Raw genomic sequence first — 14,548 nt, forward strand, 5'->3', positions numbered from 1 at the left:
TCAGGGGGTAGATACGAATCGCCTTTAGAGCACATGAAAAGTGGCAAAACGTCGACAATGATGCACTTGGCCAAAAAGGGCGTATGCGTTTTTTCCTGAATATATTCAGGAAAAACCGCATACGCCCTTTTTGGCCAACCAAGCAAGACGGAAAGGCAAATCAGCACTACAAATAAGTCTCACTTCCCATCCGTCCAAAGACCATGCAAAAAAGTGTAAAAACCAGAAGTGCAGGACAGGTCAGGTAGAAAAGGGAGCCTTGTTAGGCTGATGGGCGGGATGTAAATTGCCAATGGCCACTCTGGAGAAGTGCATGGTGTTTCCTAAAACATCTAAAAAACACAGCTAGAGAGCATAGGGCACTTCCACTCATGGGCATATAAATTGGGAAAACTAAAAATCAGCAAGACACAGGCACCCCAAAGTTTAGGCCTGCTCTGTTTACAAGAACCTCCACTTCATTACAACTTAAATATGCCAGGATAGAGAAAAATGGATAAAGAAGTGTGGTACTTATGTACAATGGAATATCACTCAGCCATGAAATCAACGTCATACGGCTACTAGCAGCATGATGAGTGGATTTAGGTACGATGTTTCTAAGTGAAATAAGTCACACAGAAAAAGACACTTATCATAAGATATCACTTATAGAGGGAAAGTAAAAATCGCTACACATGACCTGATTACAAAACAGAACAGAGTCACACATTTAGAAAACACTGGATGGCTGCTTAACTGGAAAGGTGAGGTGCGGTGAGGCATAAAACAAGGGTTTGAAATTAGCACACATACCGTTCCATAAACCAAATATGTAACAGACAACACCTACCCCTTGCTCAGTGAACTGGACTCAACGCCCCCTATTCACCGCACAAGAGTATATCTGACTACTAAGAATCTTAAAACCTATGTATTGATATCTCTCTGTAAATGAATCAAGTGGGTGTAAAGCGGCATAAACACAGCAGTGAAAATCAGCTAAACCCCATTATAAAAATAGACTACAAAAAACAACCCCAACAAAGACAGTGAAAGAGAGAGAAATTCGTACAAAGTTCGATCAGGGGCAGTGAAGCAACCTGGATCGACCATATCTAGACCCACAGCTGGATTAGATATAAGGCTGGACACTCTTGGGGCTGAGAGGATTGGTGAGGTTGGGTGAGCAAATGCCTACCCTTTAAAGTAATAGTGCGTGATACCCATTCTATGGGTCCCAAATCTCCAGGTTAAAGGGAATCTTCTTACAGAGAAAAAATGCATGGGAAACCCAGTGGATGGTATACAGTGTGATCGGGAAAGGTTTCTGAAACGCACCTCATTCCTCATCTCCTGGTGCTCGGGTTCGCCACTCCAGCCGCATTACTAACAATCTCCCCACTTGGAGAATCAGCACCTTTAACCTCCTGTTTCGTACAGGTTGCAATTTGTCCTGAGGATGAATGGGAAGAGGGGGAACCAATGAGAGGGTAGTTCTAGGTGTTGGGATAGGCACAGGTCACTCTATTTTCCCATCAGGAAGAAGAATTAACCACAGACTCAGCCTGCCCCCGGGAACCAGAATAGGGCCTGAAGCAATCCTGCGCTTTGGCGGCCAGCTCCCAAAACAGCGAGTTGAAAAATGGAGCTCAGGGGCACTGCAATTCACAGATTTGCAGAGTTATAAATGATAACTCTCGTCCACAAATATATTGAGGGAAGGCAACGAAGAGGATTTGAAAGCAAGGCAGAATTGCAGGGAACAGATTTCAGGAGGTAGATTCGAATCGCCTTTAAAGCACAGGAAAAGCGGCAAAACCTCGACAATGATGCCCTTGGCCAAAATGGGCGTATGCGTTTTTTCCGGAATATATTGAGGAAAAAACGCATACGCCCTTTTTGGCCAACCAAGCAACCTGGAAAGGCAAATCAGCGCTACAAAGAAGTCTCGCTTCCCATCGGTCAAAAGGGCCATGCTGAATAAAGTGTCAAAACCAGAAATGCAGGACAGGCCATGGAGAAACGGGAGCCTTGCTACGCTGATGGGCGGGATGTACATTGCCAACAGCCACTCTGGAGAAGTGTACACTGTGTCCTGAAACATCTAAAAAACTCAGCTTAGAGAGCATAGGGCACTTCCACTCATGGGCGTATAAACTGGGAAAATGAAAAATCAGCAAGACACAGGCACCCCAAAGTTTAGGGCTACTCTGTTGGCAAGAACCTCCACTTCGTTGCACCTTAAATATCCCAGGAAAGAGAAAAATGGATAAAGAAGTTGTGGTCCTTCTGTACAACGGATTATCACTCAGCCATGAAATCAACGTCATAAGGCTAGTAGCAGCATGATGAGTGGATTTAGATACGACGATTCTAAGTGAAATAAGTCACACAGAAGAAGACACTTATCATAAGATATCACTTATAGAGGGAATGTAAAAACCGCTACACTTGAACTGAATTACAAAACAGAACAGAGTCACACGTTTAGAAAACACACTATGGCTGCTTAACGGGAAAGGTGATGTGGGGTGATGCATAAAACAAGGGTTTCAAATTATCTCAGATCCCGTTCCATAAACCCAATATGTAATAGACAAGACCTACTCCTTGCTCAGTGAACTGGACTAAACACCCCCTATTCACCGCCCAAGAATATATCTGACTAGTAAGAATCTTAAAACCTATGTATTGATATCTCTCTGTAAGTGAGTCAAGTGGGTGTAAAGCGGCATAAACACAGCAGTGAAAAGCAGCTAAACCCCATTATAAAAATCAATTACTTTTAAAAACCCGTGAAACAAAGACAGTGAAAGAGAGAGCAATTCTTACAAAATTCGTTCAGGGGCTGTGATGCCACCTGGATTGACCATATCTAGACCCAGAGCTATTTGAGACATGAGGGTGGACACTCTAGGGGCTGAGAGGTTTGGTGAGGTTGGGTGAGCAAACGCAGACCCTTTAAAGTAATACTGCGTGGTACCCATCCCATGGGTCCCAAATCTCCAGGTTCAAGGGCATCTTCCTACATCGAAAACATGCATGAGAAACCCAGAAGATGGTACACCGTGTGATCGGGAAAGGTTTCTAAAACGCACCTCATTTCTCATCTCCTTGTGCTCGGGTTCGCCATTCCAGCCGCTTTACCAGCAATCTCCCTCCTTGGAGAATCAGCACCTTTAACCTCCGGTTCCGTACAGGTTGCAATTTGTCCTGAGGATGAACGGGAAGAGGGGGAACCAGTGAGAGACTAGCTGTAGGTGTTGGGACAAGCACAGGTCACTCTATTTTCCCATCAGGAAGAAGAATTAACCACAGGCTCAGCCTGCCGCCCGAAAGCAGAACAGGGCCTGAAGCAATCCTGCGCTTTTGCGGCCAGCTCCCAAAAAAGCGAGTTGAAAAATGGAGGTCAGGGGCACTGCAATTCACAAACCTGCAGAGTTATAAATGATAACTCTCGTCCACAAACATATTGAGGGAAGGCAACGAAGAGGATTTGAAAGCAAGGCAGAATTGCAGGAAACAGATTTCAGGAGGTAGATTCGAATCGCCTTTAAAGCACAGGAAAAGCGGCAAAACCTCGACAATGATGCCCTTGGCCAAAAAGGGCGTATGCGTTTTTTCCTGAATATATTCAGGAAAAAACGCATACGCCCTTTTTGGCCAACCAAGCAACCTGGAAAGGCAAATCAGCGCTACAAAGAAGTCTCGCTTCCCATCGGTCAAAACGGCCGTGCTGAATAAAGTGTCAAAACCAGAAATGCAGGACAGGCCATGGAGAAACGGGAGCCTTGCTACGCTGATGGGCGGGATGTAAATTGCCAACAGCCACTCTGGAGAAGTGTACGGTGTGAACTGAAACATCTAAAAAACTCAGCTTAGAGAGCATAGGGCACTTCCACTCATGGGCGCATGAATTGGAAAAATTAAAAATCAGAAAGACACAAACACCCCAAAGTTTAGGGCTGCCCTGTTGACAAGAACCTCCACTTCGTTACACCTTAAATATCCAAGGAAAGAGAAAAATGGATAAAGAAGTTGTGGTCCTTATGTACAATGGAATATCACGCAGCCATGAAATCAACGTCATAAGGCTAGTAGCAGCATGATGAGTGGAGTTAGGTATGACGATTCTAAGTGAAATAAGTCTCACAGAAAAAGACACTTATTATAAGATATCACTTATAGAGGGAATGTAAAAACCGCTACAGTTGAACTGAATTACAAAACAGAACAGAGTCACACGTTTAGAAAACACACTATGGCTGCTTAACAGGAAAGGTGAGGTGGGGTGATGCATAAAACAAGGGTTTCAAATTAGCTCAGATACCGTTCCATAAACCCAATATGTAATAGACAAGACCTACTCCTTGCTCAGTGAACTGGACTCAACACCCCCTATTCACCGCCCAAGAATATATCTGACTAGTAAGAATGTTAAAACCTATGTATTGATATCTCTCTGTAAGTGAGTCAAGTGGGTGTAAAGCGGCATAAACACAGCAGTGAAAAGCAGCTAAACCCCATTATAAAAATCAATTACTTTTAAAAACCCGTGAAACAAAAACAGTGAAAGAGAGAGCAATTCTTACAAAATTCGTTCAGGGGCTGTGATGCCACCTGGATTGACCATATCTAGACCTACAGCTGATTGAGACATAAGGGTGGACACTCTTGGGGCTGAGAGGATTGGTGTGTTTGGGTGAGCAAACGCAGACCCTTTAAAGTAATACTGCATGGTACCCATTCTATGGATCCCAAATCTCCAGGTTCAATGGAATCTTCCTACAGAGAAAAAAATGCTTGGGAAACCCGGTAGATAGTATACAGTGTGATCGAGAAAGGTTTCTGAAACGCACCTCATTCCTCATCTCCTGGTGCTCGGGTTCGCCATTCCAGCCGCTTTACTAACAATCTCCCCACTTGGAGAATCAGCACCTTTAACCTCCTGTTTCGTACAGGTTGCAAATTGTCCTGAGGATGAATGGGAAGAGGGGGAACCCATGAGAGGCTAGCTCTAGGTGTTGGGACAGGTATAGGTCACTCTAATTTCCCATCAGGAAGAAGAATTAACCACAGGCTCAGCCTGCCCCACGGAACCAGAATAGGGCCTTAAGCAATTCTGCGGTTTTGTGGCCAGCTTCCAAAAAAGCGAGTTGAAAAATGTAGCTCAGGAGCACTGCAATTCACAATCCTGTAGAGTTATAAATGCTAACTCAAGTCCAAAAATATATTGAAGGAAGGCAACGAATAGGATTTGAAATCAAGGCAGAATTGCAGGAAATTTATATAGTTTATATGTTAAGTGTTTATATACATTTAACATACATTAGCCTATTTAGGTTAGCCCCATAATCCTAATTTTTCCATCCTTCCACCTTTCATTTTGGTTAACCTTTAGTTTGTTTTATAAGTCTGTGAGTGTCTTTTTCTGTGGAAGTATGTTCATTGGTAGCAATCTTAGGATAACTTGTGTAAATGATATCATAGGATATTTGTCATTCTCTTTTGACTTACTTTACTTAATATGATTATTTCTAGGCTCATTTGTAGTCCTGAAAACGGCACTCTTCATTTTTTTACCGAGGCTACTATTCCATTCTGTACATATACCACTTCTTCTTTGTCAATTCATCTGTTTATGGACCTTTTTTTTGCTTCCATGTCTTGGCTATTTCAATATTGCTGCAGTGCACATTTGCCTGCCTCTGTCTTTCTGATTCCGGTGGTCTTAGATTATAGGCCCAAAAGGTGCCCTGCTACATCATCTGGTAGCTCAATTTTTACCTTTTAAAGCAGCTCCATTCAGTTTTTGTTAGTGCTGTTACCACTTTACATCCCACCAGCTGCTAGAAGGTACAAAGTTCTCTAAAACCCCTTCAGCATTTATAGTTTGTAGACGTTTTGCTGATGGTCCTTTGACTGGTGTGAGCTGAAACCTTTTTGGAGTTTGGATTTGCATGTGGCTAATAATTCCTTATACTAAGCTTTAGGCATGTCCTTTTTTTCTTTTCCTCTTTTTTTTAAAGAGTGAGTACAAATCCTCTCTTCATATTGACTTCTTGAAAAATTTGTCATGTGTTGAATTTTCTTGCCTATTCCCTACCCCAGGGCATTTTTTGAGGGGAGGTGTCATTCACAGCCCTACAGTCCTTGCGACTGTTAAGCAACCATTAGCACTGGGTTGAAAGCTGCTGTTGTGAGAAACAGCCACAAGGCGGCAGCATTATTACGTTCTCAACCCTTGTTACTAGGGCAACAGAGTCTTCCTGGAGGTAGTGTTCCGAGGTTGTATATTAGAGAGGAATGTGCGGAGACAAGCCCCCAGATTTCAGGGGGTAGATACGAATCGCCTTTAGAGCACATGAAAAGTGGCAAAACGTCGACAATGATGCACTTGGCCAAAAAGGGCGTATGCGTTTTTTCCTGAATATATTCAGGAAAAACCGCATACGCCCTTTTTGGCCAACCAAGCAAGACGGAAAGGCAAATCAGCACTACAAATAAGTCTCACTTCCCATCCGTCCAAAGACCATGCAAAAAAGTGTAAAAACCAGAAGTGCAGGACAGGTCAGGTAGAAAAGGGAGCCTTGTTAGGCTGATGGGCGGGATGTAAATTGCCAATGGCCACTCTGGAGAAGTGCATGGTGTTTCCTAAAACATCTAAAAAACACAGCTAGAGAGCATAGGGCACTTCCACTCATGGGCATATAAATTGGGAAAACTAAAAATCAGCAAGACACAGGCACCCCAAAGTTTAGGCCTGCTCTGTTTACAAGAACCTCCACTTCATTACAACTTAAATATGCCAGGATAGAGAAAAATGGATAAAGAAGTGTGGTACTTATGTACAATGGAATATCACTCAGCCATGAAATCAACGTCATACGGCTACTAGCAGCATGATGAGTGGATTTAGGTACGATGTTTCTAAGTGAAATAAGTCACACAGAAAAAGACACTTATCATAAGATATCACTTATAGAGGGAAAGTAAAAATCGCTACACATGACCTGATTACAAAACAGAACAGAGTCACACATTTAGAAAACACTGGATGGCTGCTTAACTGGAAAGGTGAGGTGCGGTGAGGCATAAAACAAGGGTTTGAAATTAGCACACATACCGTTCCATAAACCAAATATGTAACAGACAACACCTACCCCTTGCTCAGTGAACTGGACTCAACGCCCCCTATTCACCGCACAAGAGTATATCTGACTACTAAGAATCTTAAAACCTATGTATTGATATCTCTCTGTAAATGAATCAAGTGGGTGTAAAGCGGCATAAACACAGCAGTGAAAATCAGCTAAACCCCATTATAAAAATAGACTACAAAAAACAACCCCAACAAAGACAGTGAAAGAGAGAGAAATTCGTACAAAGTTCGATCAGGGGCAGTGAAGCAACCTGGATCGACCATATCTAGACCCACAGCTGGATTAGATATAAGGCTGGACACTCTTGGGGCTGAGAGGATTGGTGAGGTTGGGTGAGCAAATGCCTACCCTTTAAAGTAATAGTGCGTGATACCCATTCTATGGGTCCCAAATCTCCAGGTTAAAGGGAATCTTCTTACAGAGAAAAAATGCATGGGAAACCCAGTGGATGGTATACAGTGTGATCGGGAAAGGTTTCTGAAACGCACCTCATTCCTCATCTCCTGGTGCTCGGGTTCGCCACTCCAGCCGCATTACTAACAATCTCCCCACTTGGAGAATCAGCACCTTTAACCTCCTGTTTCGTACAGGTTGCAATTTGTCCTGAGGATGAATGGGAAGAGGGGGAACCAATGAGAGGGTAGTTCTAGGTGTTGGGATAGGCACAGGTCACTCTATTTTCCCATCAGGAAGAAGAATTAACCACAGACTCAGCCTGCCCCCGGGAACCAGAATAGGGCCTGAAGCAATCCTGCGCTTTGGCGGCCAGCTCCCAAAACAGCGAGTTGAAAAATGGAGCTCAGGGGCACTGCAATTCACAGATTTGCAGAGTTATAAATGATAACTCTCGTCCACAAATATATTGAGGGAAGGCAACGAAGAGGATTTGAAAGCAAGGCAGAATTGCAGGAAACAGATTTCAGGAGGTAGATTCGAATCGCCTTTAAAGCACAGGAAAAGCGGCAAAACCTCGACAATGATGCCCTTGGCCAAAATGGGCGTATGCGTTTTTTCCGGAATATATTGAGGAAAAAACGCATACGCCCTTTTTGGCCAACCAAGCAACCTGGAAAGGCAAATCAGCGCTACAAAGAAGTCTCGCTTCCCATCGGTCAAAAGGGCCATGCTGAATAAAGTGTCAAAACCAGAAATGCAGGACAGGCCATGGAGAAACGGGAGCCTTGCTACGCTGATGGGCGGGATGTAAATTGCCAACAGCCACTCTGGAGAAGTGTACACTGTGTCCTGAAACATCTAAAAAACTCAGCTTAGAGAGCATAGGGCACTTCCACTCATGGGCGTATAAACTGGGAAAATGAAAAATCAGCAAGACACAGGCACCCCAAAGTTTAGGGCTACTCTGTTGGCAAGAACCTCCACTTCGTTGCACCTTAAATATCCCAGGAAAGAGAAAAATGGATAAAGAAGTTGTGGTCCTTCTGTACAATGGATTATCACTCAGCCATGAAATCAACGTCATAAGGCTAGTAGCAGCATGATGAGTGGATTTAGATACGACGATTCTAAGTGAAATAAGTCACACAGAAGAAGACACTTATCATAAGATATCACTTATAGAGGGAATGTAAAAACCGCTACACTTGAACTGAATTACAAAACAGAACAGAGTCACACGTTTAGAAAACACACTATGGCTGCTTAACGGGAAAGGTGATGTGGGGTGATGCATAAAACAAGGGTTTCAAATTATCTCAGATCCCGTTCCATAAACCCAATATGTAATAGACAAGACATACTCCTTGCTCAGTGAACTGGACTAAACACCCCCTATTCACCGCCCAAGAATATATCTGACTAGTAAGAATCTTAAAACCTATGTATTGATATCTCTCTGTAAGTGAGTCAAGTGGGTGTAAAGCGGCATAAACACAGCAGTGAAAAGCAGCTAAACCCCATTATAAAAATCAATTACTTTTAAAAACCCGTGAAACAAAGACAGTGAAAGAGAGAGCAATTCTTACAAAATTCGTTCAGGGGCTGTGATGCCACCTGGATTGACCATATCTAGACCCACAGCTATTTGAGACATGGGGGTGGACACTCTTGGGGCTGAGAGGTTTGGTGAGGTTGGGTGAGCAAACGCAGACCCTTTAAAGTAATACTGCGTGGTACCCATCCCATGGGTCTCAAATCTCCAGGTTCAAGGGCATCTTCCTACATCGAAAACATGCATGAGAAACCCAGAAGATGGTACACCATGTGATCGGGAAATGTTTCTAAAACGCACCTCATTTCTCATTTCCTTGTGCTCGGGTTGGCCATTCCAGCCGCTTTACCAGCAATCTCCCTCCTTGGAGAATCAGCACCTTTAACCTCCTGTTCCGTACAGGTTGCAATTTGTCCTGAGGATTAACGGGAAGACAGGGAACCAGTGAGAGACTAGCTCTAGGTGTTGGGACAAGCACATGTCACTCTATTTTCCCATCAGGAAGAAGAATTAACCACAGGCTCAGCCTGCCGCCCGAAAGCAGAACAGGGCCTGAAGCAATCCTGCGCTTTTGCGGCCAGCTCCCAAAAAAGCGAGTTGAAAAATGGAGGTCAGGGGCACTGCAATTCACAAACCTGCAGAGTTATAAATGATAACTCTCGTCCACAAACATATTGAGGGAAGGCAACGAAGAGGATTTGAAAGCAAGGCAGAATTGCAGGAAACAGATTTCAGGAGGTAGATTCGAATCGCCTTTAAAGCACAGGAAAAGCGGCAAAACCTCGACAATGATGCCCTTGGCCAAAAAGGGCGTATGCGTTTTTTCCTGAATATATTCAGGAAAAAACGCATACGCCCTTTTTGGCCAACCAAGCAACCTGGAAAGGCAAATCAGCGCTACAAAGAAGTCTCGCTTCCCATCGGTCAAAACGGCCGTGCTGAATAAAGTGTCAAAACCAGAAATGCAGGACAGGCCATGGAGAAACGGGAGCCTTGCTACGCTGATGGGCGGGATGTAAATTGCCAACAGCCACTCTGGAGAAGTGTACGGTGTGAACTGAAACATCTAAAAAACTCAGCTTAGAGAGCATAGGGCACTTCCACTCATGGGCGCATGAATTGGAAAAATTAAAAATCAGAAAGACACAAACACCCCAAAGTTTAGGGCTGCCCTGTTGACAAGAACCTCCACTTCGTTACACCTTAAATATCCAAGGAAAGAGAAAAATGGATAAAGAAGTTGTGGTCCTTATGTACAATGGAATATCACGCAGCCATGAAATCAACGTCATAAGGCTAGTAGCAGCATGATGAGTGGAGTTAGGTATGACGATTCTAAGTGAAATAAGTCTCACAGAAAAAGACACTTATTATAAGATATCACTTATAGAGGGAATGTAAAAACCGCTACAGTTGAACTGAATTACAAAACAGAACAGAGTCACACGTTTAGAAAACACACTATGGCTGCTTAACAGGAAAGGTGAGGTGGGGTGATGCATAAAACAAGGGTTTCAAATTAGCTCAGATACCGTTCCATAAACCCAATATGTAATAGACAAGACCTACTCCTTGCTCAGTGAACTGGACTCAACACCCCCTATTCACCGCCCAAGAATATATCTGACTAGTAAGAATGTTAAAACCTATGTATTGATATCTCTCTGTAAGTGAGTCAAGTGGGTGTAAAGCGGCATAAACACAGCAGTGAAAAGCAGCTAAACCCCATTATAAAAATCAATTACTTTTAAAAACCCGTGAAACAAAAACAGTGAAAGAGAGAGCAATTCTTACAAAATTCGTTCAGGGGCTGTGATGCCACCTGGATTGACCATATCTAGACCTACAGCTGATTGAGACATAAGGGTGGACACTCTTGGGGCTGAGAGGATTGGTGTGTTTGGGTGAGCAAACGCAGACCCTTTAAAGTAATACTGCATGGTACCCATTCTATGGATCCCAAATCTCCAGGTTCAATGGAATCTTCCTACAGAGAAAAAAATGCTTGGGAAACCCGGTAGATAGTATACAGTGTGATCGAGAAAGGTTTCTGAAACGCACCTCATTCCTCATCTCCTGGTGCTCGGGTTCGCCATTCCAGCCGCTTTACTAACAATCTCCCCACTTGGAGAATCAGCACCTTTAACCTCCTGTTTCGTACAGGTTGCAAATTGTCCTGAGGATGAATGGGAAGAGGGGGAACCCATGAGAGGCTAGCTCTAGGTGTTGGGACAGGTATAGGTCACTCTAATTTCCCATCAGGAAGAAGAATTAACCACAGGCTCAGCCTGCCCCACGGAACCAGAATAGGGCCTTAAGCAATTCTGCGGTTTTGTGGCCAGCTTCCAAAAAAGCGAGTTGAAAAATGTAGCTCAGGAGCACTGCAATTCACAATCCTGTAGAGTTATAAATGCTAACTCAAGTCCAAAAATATATTGAAGGAAGGCAACGAATAGGATTTGAAATCAAGGCAGAATTGCAGGAAATTTATATAGTTTATATGTTAAGTGTTTATATACATTTAACATACATTAGCCTATTTAGGTTAGCCCCATAATCCTAATTTTTCCATCCTTCCACCTTTCATTTTGGTTAACCTTTAGTTTGTTTTATAAGTCTGTGAGTGTCTTTTTCTGTGGAAGTATGTTCATTGGTAGCAATCTTAGGATAACTTGTGTAAATGATATCATAGGATATTTGTCATTCTCTTTTGACTTACTTTACTTAATATGATTATTTCTAGGCTCATTTGTAGTCCTGAAAACGGCACTCTTCATTTTTTTACCGAGGCTACTATTCCATTCTGTACATATACCACTTCTTCTTTGTCAATTCATCTGTTTATGGACCTTTTTTTTGCTTCCATGTCTTGGCTATTTCAATATTGCTGCAGTGCACATTTGCCTGCCTCTGTCTTTCTGATTCCGGTGGTCTTAGATTATAGGCCCAAAAGGTGCCCTGCTACATCATCTGGTAGCTCAATTTTTACCTTTTAAAGCAGCTCCATTCAGTTTTTGTTAGTGCTGTTACCACTTTACATCCCACCAGCTGCTAGAAGGTACAAAGTTCTCTAAAACCCCTTCAGCATTTATAGTTTGTAGACGTTTTGCTGATGGTCCTTTGACTGGTGTGAGCTGAAACCTTTTTGGAGTTTGGATTTGCATGTGGCTAATAATTCCTTATACTAAGCTTTAGGCATGTCCTTTTTTTCTTTTCCTCTTTTTTTTAAAGAGTGAGTACAAATCCTCTCTTCATATTGACTTCTTGAAAAATTTGTCATGTGTTGAATTTTCTTGCCTATTCCCTACCCCAGGGCATTTTTTGAGGGGAGGTGTCATTCACAGCCCTACAGTCCTTGCGACTGTTAAGCAACCATTAGCACTGGGTTGAAAGCTGCTGTTGTGAGAAACAGCCACAAGGCGGCAGCATTATTACGTTCTCAACCCTTGTTACTAGGGCAACAGAGTCTTCCTGGAGGTAGTGTTCCGAGGTTGTATATTAGAGAGGAATGTGCGGAGACAAGCCCCCAGATTTCAGGGGGTAGATACGAATCGCCTTTAGAGCACATGAAAAGTGGCAAAACGTCGACAATGATGCACTTGGCCAAAAAGGGCGTATGCGTTTTTTCCTGAATATATTCAGGAAAAACCGCATACGCCCTTTTTGGCCAACCAAGCAAGACGGAAAGGCAAATCAGCACTACAAATAAGTCTCACTTCCCATCCGTCCAAAGACCATGCAAAAAAGTGTAAAAACCAGAAGTGCAGGACAGGTCAGGTAGAAAAGGGAGCCTTGTTAGGCTGATGGGCGGGATGTAAATTGCCAATGGCCACTCTGGAGAAGTGCATGGTGTTTCCTAAAACATCTAAAAAACACAGCTAGAGAGCATAGGGCACTTCCACTCATGGGCATATAAATTGGGAAAACTAAAAATCAGCAAGACACAGGCACCCCAAAGTTTAGGCCTGCTCTGTTTACAAGAACCTCCACTTCATTACAACTTAAATATGCCAGGATAGAGAAAAATGGATAAAGAAGTGTGGTACTTATGTACAATGGAATATCACTCAGCCATGAAATCAACGTCATACGGCTACTAGCAGCATGATGAGTGGATTTAGGTACGATGTTTCTAAGTGAAATAAGTCACACAGAAAAAGACACTTATCATAAGATATCACTTATAGAGGGAAAGTAAAAATCGCTACACATGACCTGATTACAAAACAGAACAGAGTCACACATTTAGAAAACACTGGATGGCTGCTTAACTGGAAAGGTGAGGTGCGGTGAGGCATAAAACAAGGGTTTGAAATTAGCACACATACCGTTCCATAAACCAAATATGTAACAGACAACACCTACCCCTTGCTCAGTGAACTGGACTCAACGCCCCCTATTCACCGCACAAGAGTATATCTGACTACTAAGAATCTTAAAACCTATGTATTGATATCTCTCTGTAAATGAATCAAGTGGGTGTAAAGCGGCATAAACACAGCAGTGAAAATCAGCTAAACCCCATTATAAAAATAGACTACAAAAAACAACCCCAACAAAGACAGTGAAAGAGAGAGAAATTCGTACAAAGTTCGATCAGGGGCAGTGAAGCAACCTGGATCGACCATATCTAGACCCACAGCTGGATTAGATATAAGGCTGGACACTCTTGGGGCTGAGAGGATTGGTGAGGTTGGGTGAGCAAATGCCTACCCTTTAAAGTAATAGTGCGTGATACCCATTCTATGGGTCCCAAATCTCCAGGTTAAAGGGAATCTTCTTACAGAGAAAAAATGCATGGGAAACCCAGTGGATGGTATACAGTGTGATCGGGAAAGGTTTCTGAAACGCACCTCATTCCTCATCTCCTGGTGCTCGGGTTCGCCACTCCAGCCGCATTACTAACAATCTCCCCACTTGGAGAATCAGCACCTTTAACCTCCTGTTTCGTACAGGTTGCAATTTGTCCTGAGGATGAATGGGAAGAGGGGGAACCAATGAGAGGGTAGTTCTAGGTGTTGGGATAGGCACAGGTCACTCTATTTTCCCATCAGGAAGAAGAATTAACCACAGACTCAGCCTGCCCCCGGGAACCAGAATAGGGCCTGAAGCAATCCTGCGCTTTGGCGGCCAGCTCCCAAAACAGCGAGTTGAAAAATGGAGCTCAGGGGCACTGCAATTCACAGATTTGCAGAGTTATAAATGATAACTCTCGTCCACAAATATATTGAGGGAAGGCAACGAAGAGGATTTGAAAGCAAGGCAGAATTGCAGGAAACAGATTTCAGGAGGTAGATTCGAATCGCCTTTAAAGCACAGGAAAAGCGGCAAAACCTCGACAATGATGCCCTTGGCCAAAATGGGCGTATGCGTTTTTTCCGGAATATATTGAGGAAAAAACGCATACGCCCTTTTTGGCCAACCAAGCAACCTGGAAAGGCAAATCAGCGCTACA

Source organism: Balaenoptera borealis (assembly GCF_965194805.1).
Source record: "Balaenoptera borealis genome assembly, chromosome: 6".
Taxonomy (NCBI): Eukaryota; Metazoa; Chordata; class Mammalia; order Artiodactyla; family Balaenopteridae; genus Balaenoptera; species Balaenoptera borealis.